Below are 20,857 nucleotides of genomic sequence, written 5' to 3' on the forward strand. Positions count from 1 at the left end.
CACTTTAAAATGATTATGGATCAGATAGAAAGATGTCCAATTGCTACCATTTGTGCTACAGCTGGTTGTAGGAATAACACTGGCAAAAATCTTGTTTTGTTTGTTTGTGAGGGCAAAATTATGCCTGCAAATATTTTAAATGCTGATAAAAATCAAGTCTTTGAAATCTGCTTCTTGGTTAAAGTAATTTTCCTTTAACACACAAAAGGAAAATCTTCAATATAGTTCATTTCATTTATTCAATAGAGACTGCTCAGTATTCCCTACACAAGAGCTTAATTGCTGAAGACTTAGCTAGGTGGTATCTGGGGAATAGAGAACTCATGGTAATGACACATGCTGTTAGTTTCACTTTCTCCTTCTGGCATGCAGTATTCCAAGTTTAAAGTCTCCAAGTGACAGGAAAAATAATCTCAGCAGCAAGATCAGAGAAAAACAAAAACCCAACACTCAAAACAAGAATGTTGTTTAGCCTCTGAATTTGAAATGGGCGTGCCAAGTGAAGAGCCCAAGGAAGATGATGAAGAAAAGAAATCTGTACTGTTTAAGGGACATTCAGTGCAATACACTATTAGTAATTATGCTTTGGTTCCAATTTTCCAGACACACCCAGGTCAGACAAGTATTGAACTAAAATGCTCTCAGACAAAAGTGAGTGCTTGTGAATGGTTCATCTCAAATTATATAACCGGTACTTAATCTGAGCTTGGGTTTGCCAAGGTGGATCCTGGCTACCTCTAGGCTTGACAGTTCAGAGCCCTGGTACCAAGGGACTTGCTGCACAAGTTATGAATGTAAAGAACACTGCTTGAACCCTGGTTCCTCTCATTACAAACTAAGCACTGTATATAGCACACAGTTTGGAGAACACTGGGGATGTCTTCTTGCACCAGTTTCTCCCTGCAAAAGTGCTATAAACTTTAATCCCAGAGAAGCACTCAAGCACTTGAAAGTCCATTTGAAATCAACAGGACCATTAGCTATCTTAGTGCAGACTTTCCCTGCTGGGAAAATACCATGTGAGGAAACAAGAGGGAATGTAGTTTGGTGAACAGAAAAGGAAACCATCTGTATGTGAAATGAGTGCAGACAGGAGAAGGAGGGATTCTGAGAGGAAAAGGAAGGCTTGGTAATATTACTACTTAGGGTCCAGTTTTGCTCAATTACTATTATTATAAATCAGAAGGGTAGATGCCCATACATAGAAAATCAACATTCCATAAAAGCACTTGCAAAGGCTCTTCCCCTAATTAGAAACATGAAATGAACATAGAGGGGGGTGGAAAGCCTACAAGCAAGAATATGTTCATCACAGAAATGAGCAAGAGAGATTTCTCCTGTTCCATGATTGGCAGAAAAATCCCGTCTGGCCGTACATGCCTAATGCTTTCTTCTATTCTGAATGAACTACTGCTTCTAATGCCTGCCCTTTCAGAGAATGTCTATTTCAAACTGAATCTGAGCAAGAGGGAGCAATCACAGAAGGGAAGACAGAGGTCTCTATGAATCTGTATAATAAAGCAGACCAGGAAGAAATGTTGATCTTTGCAGAAGGGATTCCTTTCCTGGTAAATCCTTGATATTGGTTTTCCCTAAAGTATTATGTTTACATTAGTTAGGCTACAAAGAATACAGAAATAATTGTTATAAAGACACCCCCATTTTGCACATTCAATACTGAAACCTGCATATCTCAAAGAGATAAGCACCTTGGCATTTTCATAAAGTAGTGCCTTAAATGAGCACGCCAAAATTTCTGAGTAGAAGCATTAAAATAAGTGTAATTACTTATGAAAGGGGCAAATTCTGTTCTTAGATCTAGGTTTTGTACCGAAGAGTCACAAACCTGGAAGTACCTGGCTATGAATATACAAAAGCTTCAGAGGGGTAGTCGAGTTAGACTGTAACAGGAAAAACTTAAAAAACAACAAATAGTCTGGTAGCACTTTAAAGACTAACATAATATGTAGATGGTGTGGCCTGTGCCCACAAAAGCTCATGATGCCATCTACATATTTTGTTAGTCTTTGAAATGCTACCAGACTATTTGTTGTTTTTTATGAATATACAATTAGGACCTTGGACTTGAATCAATTACTCCAGGGGCTGAGTCCCAGTTTAACCAAGCACTTAACATGCATAAGCATTATTTATTTCAATGGAACTACTAATGGTCTTAAAGTTAAACCCGTGATTAATGGCGTGGCTTAACAGGATTGGATTTAGTCTTGTGGGAAAGCTTTATTTTATTGGGTCCTTATTGCACTCTACATACAGGCTGAAATCCTGCCCCCATTGGAATCAATGTCAAAACTTGCATTAATTTCAGTGGCGCCCGGATCTCACCCATGATCTCCAAGGGTTGCTGATAAGCCAACTGATTCAATCCAAGGTTTTGCAGTTTGTTGTAGATCTTTCATTTTCTAGGCACAAAGTGACTGAGCAATCATCTCTCCCTCATCTTCTACAAGGGCAGTAGAAATCAGCTGGGATGTCTGTGTTCTCTGCTTTGAGGCTTCACTTGATCTTCACAGTGGTTTCCTTCAGTGGCTGGTGTGACGTAGTGGGGGTACTTGCTGGGCTGTGGTGACCCCTGCTGTCTGGAGCAAGACCCAGCAGGGAAAACCTCGCTAGGCAGAGGTAAGGCCAAACTGGTTGAACCAGTGGCCAGACACCCTCCATGGAGAGGAACAAAGGAAGGTGAATGCGGCCCTGACTGGGGGGGCAGGGCTGCAAGGGAGTTTAGTTGGTTGGTGGCTGTCTGTGAGCATGGAGGAGACAGCCTAGGGAGAGGAGCTGGAGTTTTAGGGGCCCAGTCTCCCCCATCTCAAGGGGGCCTGAGGCATCCTAGCCCAGTTCCTGTAACCAGATTACATCTGTGCTGCGCTGTGCTGGAGGAGCAATAAACCACCCTCAATTCCACTGGCTGGTACAGTCTGTTTGTGCCATTTCGGGCTGCAGGAGACGGGGAACCCCCAACGTGCCGTCACAGCTGGTACAAGATCTTTCTATTTTGGCCAGGAAATATTTGTCCATTTTGTCTCCATTTCCCCCCTCATGCTGCTACTCTTTGGAACTTATTTTTGTTGAACATCTTGTGCACTGGTTGCTTTATGCACTGAGTCCTTTTGGGTTGATATTTGTGCTACTATGTAAACTGGCATAAATACTGTTTAGATGGAAGTTTTACAAGTAATAATTTTTAAAAATCTACCTATTTACACATGTACATAATTAGGATTCATTTAAAACTTCTCTCTTTCTGGGTCTCTGTTCTGCATTTTCCACAAATCAAGTTACTATAGAGCATATTTGACTTTGAATATATTTGTAATCTTTTAATTTTAAACAGCCATCTTGAAATCTTTCTTTTTCCAGTGCTACTTCATTTACCAGGGGCGAAAAGCAAACTCTTGTAGCTAATGTATGAGAATGCGCCAGAAGCAGAGAGTGGACAACAGGGGATGGATCATGTGATGATTGCCTGTTCTGCTCATTCCCTCTGAACTATCCATCACTGGTCATGGTCAGAAGACAAAGCAATGGTCTAGACTGAGGGACCACTGATCTGACCCACGGTGATTGTTTTTCTGTTCTTAATTGAGATGCACTCCAATGGTTAAATATTACTACTGTGGCCATGAGATGGAACGACAGCAGTAAAGTGACATTTAAAGAAGTACAAAAATAATAATGTCAAACTCACTAGCTTTTTGGCTCAGCGTATTGTGTTCTATCTGTAGAATTTTATGCAGAATGTTTTACACCTTGTCAATCATCTGTGCATCATGTTATGAAGGAAGCTGTTCTGACTCAATCTAATCAAATCATATGTTTTCACTGCAATGGTAGACAGCAGACTCACTGACCTTGGAACACCGGGAATTGAGTTTCAATTTGCCTTTGAAATATTTGAAGTGCTTCCCAGACTTGCTGAGACTCGTGATATTTTCATGCATGCTTGTACTGAAATGGATGTGGAAACAGGTGAAGCTCATGCTGTGAAGTGCCTATTGTGCCTAGGTTTCAGGCACTGCCATTCTATCATCTTCTAGCTCCTTTTTCTGAAGGAAAAGTCATGTATAAAAAGTGCTATGATCACTACATGTACAAAATATGACCACTAAGAACCTGGTCCTGCAAATTACTGAACATCCTCAACTCCTAGCAATTTCCCTGTTGGGAGAGGTTCTAGAGTCTTCAGGGGAGGCACTCTGCCTTGTACTGTCAGAAATCCACCTGGCCAATTGCTGAAGAGTTTTCTTGCTTTAACCCTGTTCAATCCATTACCTGCTAAGCTGACATTGTGATTACAAATAGGAACCTAACTTAAAGGATCCATGTAGTCTCTTGAAGTCCTAATTTACATGATTATTCTTTGGGACTATAAACTGGCCATAACACTGAGGTTAAGGACCAATACTTATTTATTTATTATGAGTCTAAAATATCTGTAGTAATATCCAGTTTTAATAAATAGAAAATAACACAACATTTGCAGGAGTAGGGTAGCTGCAGTCAGCACCATAATTATCTTGTGGCTGTTTCAGGAAAGTTAGACGAAGTGCCTCTGTACTTTAACAAGGATCTACAGTAGGGAAGTTTTCAAATAAGTACATTTTCTTTGAACAAGACTCAGTTCCTCTATGCTCATATTTGATTCCTCTATTAAGATTTGTATTTTTAAGTCTTGCCCTGTCTGAGATCAAGCACTAACAGAAAGCGATAAGTTTCCTTTCGGAAAGACATCAGAGGAGGATATGTGATTTAATGATGAAAATGCTGTCAGAACAATGGAAGCTGATAATGCACAATAAGTATTATTCTATGACTTGGGGGCAGATTCTCACTCTGGTGCCAAAGTTTGGCTTGGCATACTGCTGGCAATAAATGCAATTCATTTTATTTTTCTTTGCACACCATTGTGTAGTGCTATTGCCCAGACATGTGCTTACTGGCTTTTTCCTGTTTTTAAGAAGTGTTTGAATTTCACCTTGACTATTTTATCTTCAGAACATTCTCCCCTCTTTAATACTAGTTTTGAGAGAATATAATTTTCGTATCAATGTATACAACCGCTACAATGGTGGATTAGGCAAAACCTCATTGAAGCTAGAGTGTGTAACATCAACCCTTCATTCATTGCATAAAATGCAAGCACGCTTCTTTATAGAACAGATAGATGAAACTGTAGGACACATAGAAGGCTGGAGTAGAATTTGAGCCATATAGTCCAAAGAGATTCCTAGGGGTCTGATAAAAGCAGGGGGTTGATTGGATTGCAGCTATGTATCTCTATGCGTGCATGAGAGAGAGAGATACCGAGAAAGCAGCTGTAAGCCAGAGATAGCTGAGAAGGGCTTGTAGTGTGACCACGAGGAAAAAAAATTGAGAACTTTTGGCTAGAGTGCTGATTGGAAACAGTCTTGCAAGAAAACTGTCTCCTACTGTTTTGATTCTTGCTGTGTTCAGAGAAACAGGACTTAGTATTTCATTTGTAAATAAAGACAATTGCATCCAAGAAATACTCGACCCCAGAGAGAAACACCCTCCAGTATTCCACATTTTGGCACTCGGGCCAAAAGGAGCACCACAATTGTCTACAGTCAGTTTGTATACTAGAAATGATTAAAACTTTGGCAGATCTCTTTAGTGTGTATCTATCAACATTGACGTAGAGCTCTGTGTATGTGTGTGTGTACACAGCCCTATTTTTATACTGTGTATTTACATTTATATTACTTTCTAATTTTGATGTGCTAGCCACTAGCATATGATATGCTAGTCACTATTTAAAAATATTTACTGACGTCTGTGAGGGAAATTCAGTCATTCTCTAGATGAAATTTCAGTAGTCACTGGACCTAATCGCAGCATATTATTTATCATTAAAATGTAGATTTAGCGAAAATATTTTGTATCCTTTATATATAATAAAGCCTCAATTTAACAGTGCTCTTTATTTGTGAAAACATACATAGCTGTGGTTCATAGGAGTTTCTGCTGCTAGTGGACTCTCTGAAATGAAATTTGTTCTGTGGAACGACTACTATTTGTGTGTCACTAGATATGAGCCAAACTGAGTTATTTTATGCTCGTAATGCAAGACAATGGCAAAACTGATGACATTCTTAGCTGAAGCTTGACAGTAACATTTTATGGAGTTTGACACTTTCTGATTACAACAATAATATTTGTCTGTTGTACCCCTTTCTAGTTTTCCCATTTTAGACTTCAAGCTCTCTGGTCAGGGGGTGTATCATGCAACGTGTTTAGGAAATGCCTATAATATTAGGAGTGCTGACAGAATATAAATAATAATGAAGCAAGTTATGGCCTTGTTTACTTCTGTGTAATCCTATTGGCAGTGTTGCATGGATTTCAGTGAATGCAGATTGAGCGACAGCCTGGAAATTATGCAGAATTCCTGAAGAATGTCTGGCAGATGTGTGTTGTCTTGTTTGTTTTCTTTTCAATCCTAGAATAAAGACCTTTGAATAAGATATTTTAAAAGAGAGAGCCCAAGGTAAAATTGGAAAATGGGATTTAGAGTCTAAATCACCTTGACAGAGCAATTTAGGTGCTTATTGGGATACTCAAAAGTGCCTAAGCAGGTTAGGCACATAGCAAACTTTTATAAAGCTTTTGGTGTTGAACTTGCATGAGGTGTGCATGAGGACTGCAGAGTGAGAGGACCCTTCCATATGACAGGGTTCTTGGTCAAATGACATGGGTGTGACATCTTTTCTGGGTGCTATCTGGATTGATGCACAGCTATATATCCTCAATTGCCCAACGTAGGGTGTCTTTTACACTGCTTTGCTGTGAAAGCTACCACTCCTGGTCGGCTCCACACAGGCTTCAACATGGAAATCACTCCCAGCTACAGTGTATGAATATTATAGCCAGCTACTCATGAATTACGCTGCAGGGCAACATCAGCAAATGTCCAATCCTAGACTTTCCCCCCAGAAATATGCATCTTGTATTGCCCAGCATACTCCTGATCAACAGAAGCTCCTGTACAGCTCTTCATTTATTAAGGGAAAATAATATGCACAACTCTTGTTATCCCAGTTAGTGTCCCAAACACGTCAAGCCTCACCACACACTGGTTTAGATGAAACAACTAAGCACATTTATCAACTACAAACAGATTTTACATGATTACAAGTAATGAGACATATAAATCAGAATTGACTGAAAAGAAATAAAATGTAAAATGCAACTAATAGCTATCTTAACAAGCTAAGTGACTACAACACAAAGGTTTCTCTCACGGTATGTGCCAACAGTCTTCCTGTCCTAACATTTATCAAACGGCATCTTCCACCTAAATTGCAGTCCAGTGCTGCTTCCTTTCTTCTTCAGAGAGCAAGAGAGATGATAGGGGATGTTTGTCCTCTGCTCTTATAGCCCTTCCTCTTGTTATCTCCAGCTGCCATTCAGGAGACAGAAAGTCTGCATGGCCAGGAACCTTAAGCTGCATTTTTGTCAAAATGTAGAGGACCTTTTGCTGAACCTTCTCTCCTGCCAAAGAGTGGCCACTTAATCTGGGGGGAGAGGGTCCTTTTGATACTTGGTTGGGGCCCTGGGTAGCCTTTAGCTCCGGGGAACTTCTTTCTGATTGCCCTTCAGAACATGTTGGAACATGTCTTGATTATATTATACAGTGTGAAAATATATATATAGTGTTGCCACATGTAGTTTACTGGAACAATAATGATCCACAAATAATGGGTTTTCAAATGATACCTTATACAGTATGCTTTGTACAAAAATTAACATACCTTGTAAAAATGGGGTGACCATAAGGATACGGATTGTCACAACGGGATTCAGACTTCTCCCAGAGGGTGTGTTGTTGATAGTGCTATGGCCCTAGTAACGTAAGAGAAATACTGAATGATCACCCAATGAACAGTTTAAGGAATACTACATGACAGGGATATTCACTAGAAAATTATCTTTTCTTCAAGGTTGAAATGTAAAGGCAAAAATAACTCTAAAAGGAGCAGAAACCCAATTACTCATTTATTAATGCTTTAAATTAAAAACTCAGCCATATGCTCTGACACCCCAGCATGCCATGCCCTGTAACACACTCTTTACTGCATCTCCCATTCCAGATCAAATGTATAAACCTGGGGCCAAGTTCTGCAGTAGGCACTAACCCTGTTATATCATTGATGCCAATAAAGGAGGGAGGCAGACATTACGGAAAAGCTCTTGTATGAGGAGTTCTGGGTGCAACTGTTGCAGTGGTGCTATGATACCTTACCAGTGTCTGGCATAAATGTGTGTGAAGACAGAGGGCATAGCTGGACCACAGTAAGGCAACTCTAATATACACTGGTTGTGATGGCAGGAGGGAGGGCAGGCAGTCATGCAATCTACACTGACTGGGGCTAGAATACAGAAGGCACAAAGGAGGCTTACAACTACTTCTGCCCTTTTTCACAGCTCTGATCATGTGATGATCCCTCTTGGCCCCAATTATATTATGGCCAGATTCTAATACCATTATATGCATGATATTACCTTTCTCTACAAATAAGCCTATTGATTTGAATGGCACTTCACATTACATCATACAGTATGGCTATGTCTACATTGGCCCCTATTCCGTAATAGGGATGCAAATGTAGCACTTTGGAATAGGCAAATCCGCGGGGGATTTAAATATCCCCCGCGGCATTTGCATTAACATGGCTGCCACATTTTTCCGGCTTGTAGATAAGCCAGAGAAAAGCGCCAGTCTGGACGCGATCCTCCGGAAAATAAGCTCTTTTCCGGAGGATCTCTTATTCCTACTTTCAAGTAGCTTCTTTCAAGTAGTTGTGTCTGTAGCTCCTTTCAAACTTGATTGTGTATTTGCAGTACAGAAACACTAAACTATTGCTAAATAAAACTTATTGGTGTCCTCAGATGAACCTTATAATTACTGTTAATCCAATAGCAATTTTATACACTAGTGGAAAAGTGAAGGGTTAGGTTCTATTCCCAGTTACTCCTGTGCAATTGTTATTTAGAGAAATAGAATGAGCAGCATCTTGTTTGGGGGATAAGGCAATATGTCGTGTTTATTGTGAATGCAGAATTCATTTATTGTCCCTAGCTACAAAAGTATCCACCACACATATACACACAGGCTGTGTCTAGACTGCATCCCTTTTCCGTAAAAGGGATGCAAATTAGACATATCGCAATTGCAAATGAAGTGGGGATTTAAATCCCCCCTGCTTCATTAGCATAAAAATGGCTGCCACTTTTTTCCGGCTCGGAGCTTTGCCGGAAAAAAGCACCAGTCTAGACGCAGATCTTTCGGAAAATAAAGCCTTTTCTGAAAGATCCCTTATCCCTTATTTTAAGAGGGTGGCTCTTAATAAGTATTTCTCCAGGGTCCAACTCCTATTCATTCAAATGAACAGAAACATCAAGAAACATCTGCAGTGGTGTCCTCTGGTGATTTCTCATATTGTTACAACTGGAGGATTCTTCATAGAAGCAAGGCATCTTGTGGCTCCTTCATCTTAGCCCATACCTCAGTGAACTCCCATTCCAGGTGAGTGTCTGCATCTCTGTGCCTGTCCGCTTCATTGAAGCATTCTCAGTCTTTGTCACAGGTGATTCATTATAAATCATTTACCTCATTCTCACACAATCATGACTTGCATCTCTGCCATAGAAGTCTTGACTCTGATTTGTTTTTTTTTCTTTGTGGCATCTTTTTCCTTTAGTTCCTTGGACACTTCCTCTCTAGAATCTTCTGGAATCTGTCACCACATTTTTCCGAGAAGTTGACACTACAACTCCAATAGGTTGGCAAAAAATGGATGCATAATTTTCCACTAGTGCAAGAAATGTTGGAAGTTGTAGCACAGACAGAAGACAAGTGTTTTTTACCATTGTGTTTATTAAGCCTCCACAGATGTAGTTCTGATCTGCTACAGCTGCTATCATAAGCACAGACAAGGTGTGGAAGTTTGCTTTTCAGTAGGCAGTTTGTTGCTGTTGATGCTAGCTGAATTTAGAAAGCTGATGTTGGCAGCCTAACTCTTCATCCATAGTCCCAAATTGGAAAATTTGCCTGTGGGATATTAATCTACTTGAAATTAATTCCTTATTAGCTCCCCTTGGTTTAGTTCATCTTAGGTTATTGATATTCAGTATTCAGTTCCTTAATGCCATCTGAAACTCTCTTCACTTAACTTTCTTCATGGGATTAATGGAGTGGGCAAATACTCATGGCTTACAACTAGACAAGGTTGTGATTTTTTCAGCTAAATCTGTTCTTTGGTTTTTGTTTTTTTCTTGGAAAATTCCAGTTTGGTAAAATAAAGGCTTTTGTAGGAAAGGGTTCATTTTGGTGAATTTCCTATTTTTGAAAAAAAAGTTTTGAAATGATCATTGTCCTGCTTTCATACATTCTCTAAATTAGAAGTTCTATATTTGATGAAACAATCTTTTTTTTAAAAAAAGATGTTAATTTATAGTAAAAACACAAAGGCTGAAATCAAAATGAGACCTTTCAAAATTACTGAAATAAAATATTTAGATTGACATTGAGAGTCCTCTTTCAATATGCAGTATGGCTGGGTGGGAATCCACAATGAGGTTTTTCAAAAAATGTTGAGGCTTTGAAATATGCTTTTATTCCCATTTGGAATGAAAATGAAACCTTTCAAAATGTTCACCAAAAACCATGAGCAAAAGCGCACCTCCTTAAACTAGACTAACCAACAGGCTGACGATTAAGGCACTCACTTGAGAAATAAAAGACCCATGGTCAAGTGCTCACCCTGAACCTGGGACTCCCATATCCCGATGAGTACCCTAATCATCACCCTATTGGCTGTTCTGCAGTGGGTCTACATCATTCTTGCACTCCAGCTCTGAAGAGCTACTGATGATGTAAGACATTTTAAGTGGCTGTATTGGTCTCCTTCCCTAGGCTGAATCTGGCACATCAAATACTCTAGGCTTTTTCCATAGGGTATGTCTAGACTACATGGCTCTGTCGAAGGAGCCATGTAAAGTAGTTTACTCAGCATAGTCAAAGAAGCGGAGACTTAAATAATCCCCACTTCTGTGACTATGCCGAGTAAACTACTTCACATGGCTCCGTCGACGGAGTCATGTAGTCTAGACGTACCCATAACCAGACTTTTTAATTAGCAATTTATAGACATTCTCAAAACTCCTTTGAGTAGCATCCAGTTAGGAATTCCTAGCTAAGTCTACTCTGGCACTTTACAGTGCTGTCACTTTCTGGCTCAGGGCTGTGAATCAGCTGTTCCCCTCCCCCAGCTCAGGAAGTTACTGCATTGTAAAGCGCCAATGTGAACCAGGCTAAAGCGCTGGGAATCATGCTCCCAGTGCTATTAGCTACTTTTCTCATGGAGGAGGTTTACACAGAGCACTGGGAGAGCTATCTCTCAGCACTCGTGCTATGGCCACATTTTCAGTTTAAAGTACTGCCAGGCTGAACGTTAGACTTTTATGTGTAGACAAAGCTCCTCCTTTTAGTGATAGAAATATAGCCGTGTTAGTCTGGTGTAGCTGAAACAAAATACAGGACTGTAGAGGAAGTGGGTCTGGCCCACGAAAGCTCATCATCTAATAAACCATCTTGTTAGTCTTTAAAGTGCTACATAGTCCTGTATTTTGCTCCTCCTTTTAGTGAGAGAGTGAGCCTGGTAGAAACACATTATATCTGTCTGTGAACATCCTGTGTAAGCATTTCCTCATACTTCTCCATTAAATAATTGACACCACAGAGGACAGATTTGGGAACTAACTTTGGGTATGTCTACACTACCCTCCTAGTTTGAACTAGGAGGGTAATGTAGGCATACCGCACTTGCAAATGAAGCCCGGGATTTGAATTTCCCGGGCTTCATTTGCATAAGCGGGGAGCCGCCATTTTTAAAACCCCGCTGGTTCGAACCCCATGCAGCGCGGCTACACGGGGCATGAACTAGGTAGTTCGAACTAGGCTTCCTATTCCGAACTACCATTACTCCTCATTTCACGAGGAGTAACGGTAGTTTGAACTAGGAAGCCTAGTTCGAACTACCTAGTTCGTGCCCCGTGTAGCCGCGCGGCACGGGGTTCGAACCAGCTGGGATTTAAAAATGGCGGCTCCCCACTTATGCAAATGAAGCCCGGGAAATTCAAATCCCGGGCTTCATTTGCAAGTGCGGTATGCATACATTACCCCGCTAGTTTGAACTAGCGAGGTAGTGTAGACATACCCTTGGATACTTTTCATGACTTTCAGTTTCAATAAGCATCATTGTTAGAAAATCCCTGCCTGAGAAGATATAAATGGAGATGCCTATCTCCTAGAATTGGAAGGGACCTTGAAAGGTCATTGAGTCCAGTCCCCTGCCTTCACAGAAGGACCAAGTATCATCCCTGACAGATTTTGCCCCAGATCCCTAAATGGCCTCCTCAAGGATTAAACTCACAAGGCTGAGTTTAGTAAGCCAATGCTCAAACCACTGAGCTATCCCTCCCCCGAAGTATTGCTGCTGTAAAGAACCCACACTAATTTTTGGCATTTAAAAAAAATATTATATTGGCTCATTCCTTCAGAAAATAAGGTTTGCAGAACAAGGGTTTTAGTTATAGAGCAGTTTACGTGTTGCCTAGCAATGTGTATACCTGGATTAGAAATAGAAAAATAATAATACTCGCCTGGATGGCTGACCTAGCACAAACAAGCTTTTTCTAGAGCCTTTCTGTATTTCTCCCTTACTCTGAGTTGTGCTTGTATTGTGAAGATTCTATTCTTTGTATTATAAATTCCTAAATCTAATTCCCGCAATAGAAATAAGGAGCTTTGGATGACTTTAGTAATGAACCATTAAGACTTTCAGTTCTCACTAGACTTGTGGCTGTGCATTCTCTGCATGACTGTCTTTTTTCACGTAATCTCATACAAGGCAGGTACTATTCTGTTTCTCAGCAGAGTGTGGTGAAGGCACAGGCTAGAAACTTTGAAATTCTTAGTTCGTTTGGTGTTATCAAATAGACTAGATAATGTGGTGAATATGACAGACTCTCCATTTATGGTCCATTTGTGGTTTGATCCAGTTTGTCCTCTTCAGATATGCAAATGCCTGCTTCTTAGATCTGATGGGACTACAGACAATTGTTCTGCAGATGCCCACATCTTCCTTCTTGGGTGGAAATCCTGCCCTCAGTGAGGTCAATGCCAAGATTTCAAAAGGATAATGATTTTATTTCTGTTTTCTGCCTCTCTCTAGGGGGAATTCACAAACCCCTTTTGGCTCTTTTCATCTCTAATGTGCTTAGGATAGTTAATAACTCTCCACTCTAACAAGACTTTCCAGGCTTTCTTAGGTATTAAAAGATGTTTCCCTATTGTTGGATAACTTCTGAATGAGCTGATCTTTTGACTGCAAGTCAAAGAGGTAATCCTACACAGAGGTAAAAGTTGGGGGAACTGAATAATAAGTCCATCCAATGGAGGCTTAAACAATTTTCATCTGTATGTTTGCAATTTCAGATAATTATTGGCACCTGTAGTGTCTGGGTGTATCATTTTATGGCAGACAAATAACAGATGCTGCACAGTGCCCCCCTCACCAGGCAGCCCTTAGCTGCCCAGAGAGCACTGCATGCCACTCTGGCAGCAATTTAAAGCACCTGGAGTTCTGGCTACTGTCACTGCTCTGTTCATTTACATTTTGTATACATTACATATTACTTAATCTTTATCCAGCTGGATTTTAACACATCAACGCTTTGAGTTTTAAGTAACCTGTACATTTCACATTGCATAAGAACAGCCATATTGGTCAGACCAAAGGTCCATCTAGCCCATTATCCTGTCTGCTGACAGTGGCCAACACCAGATGCCCCAGAGGGAGAGAACACAACAGGTAATCATCACGTGATCCCTCTCCTGTCATACATTTCCAGACAAACAGAGGATAAGGACACCATTCCTACCCATCGTGGCCAATAGCCACTGATGGACCTAATCTCCAGGAATCTATCTAGCTCTTTTTTGAATCCTGTTAAAGTCCTAGTCTTCACCCTCTGGCAAGGAGTTCCACAGGTTGACTGTGCGCTGAGTGAAGAAAAACTTCCTTTTGTTTGTTTTAAATCTGCAGCCTATTAATTTCATTTGGTGACTCCTAGTTCTTATATTCTGGGAATAAGTAAATAACTTCCTTATTCACTTTTTCCAGATCAGTGAAGATTTTATAGACCTTTATCATATGCCTCCTTAGTCTCCTCTTTTCTAAAATGAATAGTCCCAGTCTTTTTAATCTCTATTGAGATGGGAACCGTTCTAAACCCCTAATAATTTTTGTTGCCCTTTTCTGAACCCAACTTCTGTATTTTTTTTCCTGCTAATATTGGAGTATCTGGGCCATGTCGTTTTATGTTATCCTGACTTAGGCCTTTTCATAAAAAGGGATTTTTATTACACGTTTGTGTGGCTTTTAATCTCAAAACATGCAATACAATATCACATTCATTTGTCAGCAATCACATCATTTTAAGCAGATCAGCTATTGTATGTAAAAGAATTGGCAAAACCACAATTATGTCATCCAAAACTTGGCCGAAGTGTTACCTCATCTGTGCTCATTCACTGCCCATGATTAAACAATATGACTAGCAACTCTTTTAATGTTCCCACTTGGCAATTGCTTGTTTTTATATTTCAATATTATAAGTCAGCATATGTTATCCCTTTGATCTATTTGGGGAGGGGAATTTGGAAAGCAATTATTTAAGGTCAACATTTTTATCTTATTTAAACATGTTGTTTTTATTCAAAGTCCAATTTTGTTTATGAATCATCACACATAAAATTCATTAGAAATTTCCCTGGAAATGCATGTTGAGAGGCGTCTCAGTTTTAGGGACTTGATAATTGCTTTTAATGGTGCCCAACAAAGCAATACTTTGTTGTCTCAGCTGCCTGCTTCCTGAATGATGCAATACAGAGAACTCATTGCAAATAACGCTCTGCAATACAGAACAATACAGATAACTCTTTCTCCCCTTTTATTGCTTATGTTTTGAGGTTTGCTTAACATTTCTTCTCTCAGTTTTAATGTTTTGCTTTTTAATTCTAATTTGTTCATTGTATGGGTGAGAGCATTTTCCTTTGCCAGCATATAGGCTCCCTTGGCTTAATTTTTCTCTCCGGCTGTGTAAATCTGAAGCAATTCCATTGTTGCCAATCGTGTTATACATGTTTTACATTGGTGTAAGTGGTAGAAAAATCAGGTCCTGTGAATGGTAATGTTCCTAAACTTATCCAAATAGGGTATTTTGTGCTAGTTTGGAATACGATACTTAAAAGGAATAAAAAAAAAAACAAAATATATCGAATCAGTGGCAAGCACATTTTGAACAGCAATTCTTCAGATATCCTCATAGATCCTCAAAAATCCTACCTTTGATATTCTGTAGGGTAATATCTGATTTGTTTCTCCTAGATTTTTTTTTCTTTTCCAGAACTTTTAACTCTTGAACCCAAGGTGAAATAGCTCAGGAAAGCTCCAGCCAAACTGAAATATAGAGTGGAGGAGGAAATGCTTTTAATTTTAAAAATCCAGTTTAAAATACAGAATGTGGTACAACTTAATTGCATGTAGTTTTTTCCCCATATGCATCTCAATGTACATAGCTAAAATAATGGAAATGATACTATATGAATTTGGGGACACCCCACAATATATTCCCTTTAATACTCTGAAAAAGAAAAATCCTAAATGCAGGATTTTTTGTTTTGAATCCTACATTTGCATATGCTTCTGTAGTCCCTAAATAGATGTACATTGTTTGTTTAATTTTCTAGACTTAACACAGCCATTCTTCAATTTCAATTACATCCTTTCACAATACATTTAATTTCGGGCTACGTCTACACTGGCCCCTTTTCCGGAAGGGGCATGTTAATTTCATGAGTCGTCGTAGGGAAATGCGCGGGGGATTTAAATATCCCCCGCGGCATTTAAATAAAAATGTCCGCCGCTTTTTTCCGGCTTTTAAAAAAGCCGGAAAAGAGCGTCTACACTGGCCCCGATCCTCCGGAAAAAGCGCCCTTTTCCGGAGGATCTTATTCCTACTTTGAATTTCCAGAAAAGCACAGACGATCTCATGTAAGATTTGAAGTAGGAATAAGATCCTCCGGAAAAGGGCTTTTTTCCGGAGGATCGGGGCCAGTGTAGACGCTCTTTTCCGGCTTTTCTAAAAGCCGGAAAAAAGCGGCGGACATTTTTATTTAAATGCTGCGGGGGATATTTAAATCCCCCGTGGATTTCCCTATTACGACTCGTGAAATTAACATGCCCCTTCCGGAAAAGGGGCCAATGTAGACGTAGCCTCTGTGTATGTCTATAATGCAATTAAAACTCTATGGCTGGCCCATGCCAGTTGACACAGGCTTTGGCTAAGGGGCTGTTTAATGCAGTATAGATACGTGCCCTTGGGCTGGAGACTTGGCTCTATAACCCTGTGAGTTGGGAGGGTCCCAGATCTTGAGCTGTCGTCCTAGTCTAAACATCTATACTGCAACTAAACAGCCCTCTAGCCTGCGCCCAGTAAACCTGAAAAGCTGGCACAGGCCTGTCATGAGTGTAACTGCAATGTAGACATACACTCTGGCACACTTTGTGGCTGCCAGGATCAGTACCAACCTCCATGCTCTCTAGTGCCTTAAGCATACCCTGCCCCAGAGCACCAAACCTTTCTGAGGCAGCCTTAGGATAGTTGAAAGCAAAAGACTAGCAGACTTTGTAACGGGTCCCTAAGCCCAATTATTCATTTCTTTAGATAGCACAACAACTACACAGATCCACCCAAAACAATAAATAAGTTCACCTACACACATTTCCATGCCTCAGTGTCCTGACCTCCTTTGGGCTTAGGTCAGAGCCTCCCATCTGCACATTGTTTCTCTGCCAAATCATGGCACCTTTCTCTCCATTGCAACCAGTTACCTTCTTCTAGGGATGCCCGTTCTCCTGACCAGGCAAGTTAGCAATCCTGCCTCTTAAGTTAGACAAATACCCTGGACTCTGAAAGCATGCCCACCTCCCTCCCTCGGGCCCAATCTAGCTAGGGATTTGAGTCTCCTTCTCAGCCTTTGCAGTATCACAGGGCTGTACCAGCATCTAGTCTCTTTGTTCCACTGCTGGGGAAAATGCTGTGACTCTAGATCCCAGGCCCCTTCAGAGATATTGGAGAAAAATGGGTTACCGTAGGTTTCGGTCATCCCATTTTCCTAAGTTGCTTCCATTTGAATGGGAACAGTTCACATTAATGACGCCATTGTTAGCCAGTGCCCTTAGCTCTTGGAATTTCAATCCAACATGGAGGCAAAGAGGCAATAGCTCCACGTTCAAAATGGAGTCTTCAGTCTGACCATAGACAAATGTAGATGCTCCCCAATGTCAGACAAAATTTGTACACTTTACACAGTTTCATTAGCGAAGTGTGGGGAAAAATACCAGTTGACCATGTGAAGGAAGACTAATAATCTGACTGGTTAGTGAAGAATAGTTATGTAATTCGTTAACTTGGGTTGAATCTAAAATGATAAACAAATAAATAAGGGCCTAAGGAAATGAGGATGGAGTCAGGCTATTCTCAGTAGTGGCAGATGACAGAACAAAAAGCCATGGTCTCAGATTGCAATGGGAAAGGTCTAGGTTGGATACTAGGAAAAACTATTTCATTGGGAGGGTGGTGAAGAACTGGAATGGGTTGCCAGGGAGTGGAATCTTGGTCCTGCTTTGAGCAAGGAGTTGGACTAGATGACCTCCTGAGGTCTCTTCTGACCCCAGTTTTCAATTTAATCCTCAGTCCTTTCCAAGGCAAAACTTCCATTGAAATTAAAATATAACATTTTAGATGCATATCAGTTTTTTAAAACTTGTCTTTCTTCTATCCCATGGTGAGTGCTCTCTTTCTGAAGTTGTGGTTTTATATGAGCAAGACTTGATATTATAATGCATTAGACTGCAGACTTAGTGGTGACAATGTCCAAGAAATATTTTTCTTACATGAAATTGTTACTGCAAATTTTGGAAAATATGATTATTAAATGTTGTGACTAATGAGTTTCAATTTCTGCAAGTCAGTACAGGTTGAACCTCTCAAATCCAGGACTTTCTGGTCCAGTAACATCCATAGTCCTGCTGGACCAGAATGATGCTGGACCCGACATCCCGGGAGGCTGAAAACAGGAGCCAGCCGTGAGTTTGGTGACCAGGAATCCCCACCTCCAGAGAGCCCCAGTGGGATTGGGGCCAGCGGCAGGGTGGGAAGCCAGCAGCAGGAGTGGGACTGGTGGCCAGCAAGGGAGGATTGACTTCCTCTGGTCTGGCAAACTCCCTGGTTCAGGACTGCACAGGTTCCGAGGGTGCTGGACATGGGAGGTCCAACTTGTATTAATAGTAGCAAATATTTTTATCATCTTTGATGCTCCAAAGCCCCAACTGGGATTGGGACCCAATTGGGCTAGATGTTGTACAGACAGACTGGACAGATTACTTGCTCATTTTGTATACTTTTGGGTTTGTTTGTGTGCATTTGCTGTTGATGCACTGATTATCAGAATGCTGATGCTGAACTTCCCAAATGAATATTTTCTAACTGAAAATTCTGTGCTATTTGCAGGTCAGAAAAGAGTGGAACAAAGGGGAATGTACATTTTAATAAACAAAAACATTAGTGACTAATTCCTGCCTTATATTCTTCTTCTCTTCCTCTTCCTTCTTATCCCATCTGAGGTTGGATTATCATGCAAGTATATTAGCCTGACTGCGGCAACAATGAGATCCACCTGCTTATTGTATTCTGTGATGCAATTCATCCATTGTTTCCTCAGATTTTCTCAGGGTCTCTTTCCCACCATCTTCTCCTACTAAATACATCATTCTGAATTGTTGAATATATTGTGTTCAGTCTCAAAGGGGAAATAAGGGGAAAGAGATGAGACATCAGATGCCAGTGAAATGTCCCTACCTTTAAGAACCAAGTGATTTTCATTAACATACATATCAGACTTGAATCACGTCTATCATGCAAATATTTGCATGTATACATGCCTATGTGTGCATGCAAGTACGCTATATAGATAAAACCGGTGAATGTACAAATGGCATTCATGTTCACAGTAACAAAGGGCAATTGAGAACCTAAAGACTAAGAGCCAGAGTCCTGCATTCTGTGAATGCTGAGCGGTACCTTATTTTGCAAATAGTACCAGCGAGAGTAATGGCATTACTTCAGGAATAAGGTACTCTTCGTTGTCACTAAAGATGGTAGAATTTGGCTTGAAAATGTCCTTAACTTCTGAGAAGAAACTAATATCTGACTAAAATAAACTTAGTTACTAATTTCTTATTAAGACCTGAACTATTGTTTCTGCATTCCCCAGGCTTTTAAAATAGATCAATGAATAGGCCAAAACTGTGGAGGAAATAGTAAGAGTCCTTCATTAATGCCAAGTCTAAGGAAATTAAAAGTCAATGATTTTCTCTTGGGGTATGTCTACACTTGCCCCCTAGTTTGGACTAGGGAAGCAAATGAAGCATACCAAAGTTGCTAATGAAGTGTGGGATTTAAATATTCCGCGCTTGATTAGTATATTCGTGGCCGGTCGCCATTTTAAAATGCCTTTAGCCCGAATTAACTCGCCACATGAAAAAGCGGTAGTCCGATCCAAAACCCTTCCCTCGAATTAACTGTTACTTGCATGAGGAGTAACAGTTAATTTGAGAGAAGGGTTTTGGATTGGACTACTGCGTCTACACACAGCGAGTTAATTCAGACTACAGGCATTTTAAAATGGCAACCGTCCGCTTCATTTGTATGCTTCATTTGCTTCCCTACTCCGAACTAGGGGCAAATGTAGACATACCCTTGCAGATTTATTTCTTGATCCCTATAAAGCTGATTGAATGACATGAAAGTTCCCTTGCTCTCAAGAGACAATTTGGCTCATGTCTAGGTAGCATTGTGAACAACCACATTTTCCTGTCATGGTACAAGTGTGTGTAGCGCCCCCTCTCCACCTGGTTACCTTCTTTTAAAGCCAATCTCCTTTCAGGTTCGGATGGATAGGTCTGGGTTCTTCTGGATCCCGCCACCTACTCAATTTTATTCTTTCTGATTGATGTACTTGGCGGTGCCTCCACCCCCCTCACTCCTTCCTAGCAGGGTCACCAGGGCAGCTTGGGAGGAAAATTCTAGCCCAGGATAATCCCCACGTATTTGTAAGATAGTTGGAGACTCCCAGAAAATAACACAAACACATACACTATAATAAACACAATGATATTAAACAGGAGACAATTATAACAGAACAGGGTAACACTATTTTTAGGGTCACCGGTGCCCAGCACCTGTGAGGTTAGTGTCCCGTTGGTACGCGTACTTTGTTGGGGCCCTTGATGACTGTTGACCACACAATCCTTCTCTGCGGTGGTTTAGCAGTGGGGCTGACTAGGTCCAGTACAGCCCAAAGGACTCACAAATGGGAGAAGATGGTAAATCCCTCCACAGTTTAATATGCTGCAGGTAATAAAATCCCCAAACAAATTCCCTGACTTACTAACTAAAAATTGGTGCACTCACACACTCCATGAATGAGCCTCAGGTTGAGAGATGACTCAGTCTCTGCAAAGGGGCTGCTCTCTTCTCACAGGGGTCCTCTTCAAGCAGGAACCAGGCTGCTTCGGTCCCAGAATTTCCCCTCACCGCGAAGGGGTGCAGGGCTCAAGATGCAGACCACACAACTGCACCAAAATTCAAAACTACAGCCTCCCAGCCCAGCATTCAGACCCACACCGCA

At 40.7% G+C, this 20,857-nt stretch overlaps 1 long non-coding RNA gene across 1 annotated transcript in view; it reads right to left on the reverse strand.

The window, feature by feature from the left end:
- The window catches only part of LOC102458077 (uncharacterized), a 59,180-nt gene that overhangs the window by 19,967 nt on the left and 18,356 nt on the right, over positions 1-20,857 (reverse strand). Inside the window, exons 2-3 of the long non-coding RNA XR_332734.5 lie at positions 15,450-15,563; positions 7,791-7,881 (exon numbers count right to left, since the gene is read on the reverse strand). This is a non-coding gene — a long non-coding RNA (uncharacterized LOC102458077). The remainder of the gene's footprint in view (positions 1-7,790; positions 7,882-15,449; positions 15,564-20,857) is intronic.

This window comes from Pelodiscus sinensis, chromosome 3 (assembly GCF_052426305.1).
Source record: "Pelodiscus sinensis isolate ZL-2025 chromosome 3, ASM5242630v1, whole genome shotgun sequence".
NCBI lineage: Eukaryota > Metazoa > Chordata > Testudines > Trionychidae > Pelodiscus > Pelodiscus sinensis.